Here is a 3,181-nt window from a genome sequence, read left to right as displayed (position 1 = left end):
TCAGTCAGAAGAGATTGCCTCTTTGAAGGAGGAGTTGAAGTCTGCGGGGGAGGTGACAGTCCAGAACTTCATTGACCACTTTGAAGACCATCCCATGTATGACGACTTCGCCAACTTCTGGGCCTCATGGAGTGCCCAAAGCTTATTGGGTCGACTGAAGGAGGTGCACCCCACTCTGGACATCTCTTCATTGGAGGCAGAGTTCGGGGGGCCAACTGGAGGTCGGCCTGATAGGTTTGTCGAGGGGGCTCCGGAGGCCTAGGAGGCGGCCAAAGTAGAAGTCCCTCCAGCAGATTAGGGTTACCTTTTGTAATGGCTTCGGCCTCCTTGTACTTAAATTTATTCAATGAAATGAAATTTTTTACTAAGTATTTGGGCTTCTGCTTCTTTGTATTTTCTATCTGTTTATACTTGTATGAATGCAAACGTCAGACTAATTATCTCGTGACAATAACCGGTTAATAACTGCGGACTGGACCACTCAAGTTAATAATATGAGTTTAAGCACTTAAGCGAGTATGAAGCAACTCTTAATGCCAACTTGTTAATAATTTGAGATCAGACTACTTAAGCAAACATGAAGAGCGCCTTAACGTTAATAGGCTAATAATTGACAATCGGATCGCTTAAATGAACCTTCTGAAGGATTGAGGAAACTATTCACTAACTGATGTGGCTCGGAAACGAAGATTCACTACATAAGATAAATTACATCACCCTTTACAAAGACAATTCCATCACTTAGGGAATTTTACAACCGAGATCAGATCAGAACAATCGATTCACTATAACATATTGAGATCGGATCGGAACAAAGTCTCATTATTGGTAGTACTTCCTCAAGTGTTCGATGTTCCACTGATAAGACAGCGCCTTTCCTGACATATCTTCCGATTTCGAAGGTACCAGGTCAGGATTCCCAGCGGATGCGGTAAGGGCCTTCCCAGTTTGGGCCAAACACTCCTGACCCGGTTGGTTTTGAAGATTGGAAAACTCTTCTGAGGACGAGGTCGCCCAAGTGAAGAGTTCTGTTTTTGACCTTGGAGTTGTCATAGTGGGTCATCTTTCGATAATATTTTGCTAAGATCATTTGGGAGGTATCTCTCTTTTCCTCAAGGAGGTGTAGTTCGCTTATTCGAGCCTCGTCATTGCTGATCTCATTGAAATGTATCTGTTGATGTGATGGGACCCCGACTTCGACAGGACTCATGGCCTCGGCTCCGTAGGTCATGGAAAACGAGGTTTCACCGGTTGCAGTCCGGCAAAAAGTTCTGATAGCCCAGAGGACGTGGGGGAGTTCATCAACCCAGGCCCCCTTTGAGGTATCAAGTTTTCTTTTCAGGGTGTGTTTGATAGTCTTGTTCACTGCTTCAACTTGCCCATTCGCTTGGGGGTGATGAGGTGTCGAGAAGTCCTTCTTTATGCCCAGTTCGTCGCATAAGTCTCGCATCTTTCTATTGTCAAACTGCCTTCCGTTATCAGACACTAAGGAATGGGGAATGCCGAATCTACAAATGATGTTTTTCCAAACGAACTTGTTAGTGTTAGCCTCGGTAATTCTGGCAAGGGGTTTAGCCTCGACCCACTTAGTGAAGTAGTCAATGGCGACAATAGCGAAAGTTGCACTTCTTCTCTCTTTTGGGAGTGGACCAATGAAGTCAATTCCCCATTTGGCGAATAGCCAAGGGCTGGTTACTACGGAGAGGCTCTGAGCAGGCTGTCTTTGTATGTTCGAGAAGCGCTGGTACTTGTCACATTTCTGGACAAATTGGCAAGCATCCCTTTTCAGGGTCGGCCAGAAGTAGCCTTGACGGAGGACCTTGTGTGCTTGAGCCGTTCCTCCGGAGTGATTTCCACAGATTCCTTCATGGATTTCCCTGAGTATGTATGTGGCCTCTTCGCCTCCTATGCATCGAAGAAGGGGCGAGGCGAAGCCTCTCTTGTAAAGGGTATCTTCTTGTAGGATGAAGTGTGCAGCCCTTCTTCTTAATTTCCTCGCCTTGCCCTTGGAAGCAGGTAGTGTTTGCTCCTTCAGGTACGTGATGATGGGCTGCATCCGTAATGGGGTGCCTTCTATCCACAGTATCTCTTCACCTTCGGAGGTGGAGGGCTTTGATAAGTGCTCAATAGGGACGATGTTTAGCAGCTCTGAGTCCATGTTGCTGGCTAATTTTGAAAGGGCGTCTGCGTGTGCATTCTCTAGACGGGGGACTTGAGTCAGTTCGAACCTTTCAAAATGAGGAATTATGTCCAGAACCAACTTCAAGTACGCAATCATGTTACCGTCTTTGGCTGTGAAGCTTCCATTGACCTAATTTACTATGAGCTGAGAGTCACTGCTCGCCAGGAGCTTCCTGACCCGCATCTCCTTAGCGAGTCTAAGACCTGCCAGAAGGGCCTCGTATTCGACAGCTTTATTCGAGGCTTTGAAGCCGAACCTTACCACACAATTTAGCTTGTGGCCTTTCGGGCTCTCCAATACGATCCCTGCTCCTGCGCCAGCCTCTCCCGAGGATCCATCTACGAACAGTTTCCATGTGGGAGGCTCGGCTGGTTCCATTATCGTCTCTATTTCTGGGGTTTTGGCAAACTGTACCATAAAATCAGCAAGGGCCTGGCCCTTGATGGCGTGTCGAGGTCGGAACGTTAGATCGAACTCGCTGAGCTCGATTGCCCATTTTAGCAGGCGTCCTGATGCGTCTGTTTTCTGCATTACCTGCTTTAGAGGGAAATTGGTGAGAACTTGGATTGAGTGGGCTTGGAAGTATGGCCTCAGCTTTCTTGAGGCTGTGATAAGGGCGACTGCCAATTTTTCCATGTCTGGGTAGCGTGTTTCAGCTGGGAGAAGTGCTTTGCTGATGTAGTACACTGGTAATTGACGCTTATTTTCTTCCCTGATTAGGACTGCGCTGACTACCACGTCCGAAACTACTAGATACAGTAGTAAAGATTCATCCGACTGAGGTTTCAACAAGAGGAGTGCCTCTCCAAGGTGCTTTTTCAGAGCCTCGAAGGCTTCTTCACACTCCGAAGTCCATTGAAATTTCTTTCCTTGCTTCAACACTTTGAAGAAAGGCAAGCTTTTATCTGTGGCTCTGGAGATGAAGCGACTGAGTGCGGCTATCCGGCCGTTGAGACTTTGGACCTCCTTTGATTTCTGAGGTGACCTCATTTCTAGCAA

Source organism: Olea europaea, chromosome 16, assembly GCF_002742605.1.
Source record: "Olea europaea var. sylvestris chromosome 16, O_europaea_v1, whole genome shotgun sequence".
In the NCBI taxonomy this organism is placed as follows: Eukaryota; Viridiplantae; Streptophyta; class Magnoliopsida; order Lamiales; family Oleaceae; genus Olea; species Olea europaea.
Note: the sequence above shows the minus strand (reverse complement) of the source record.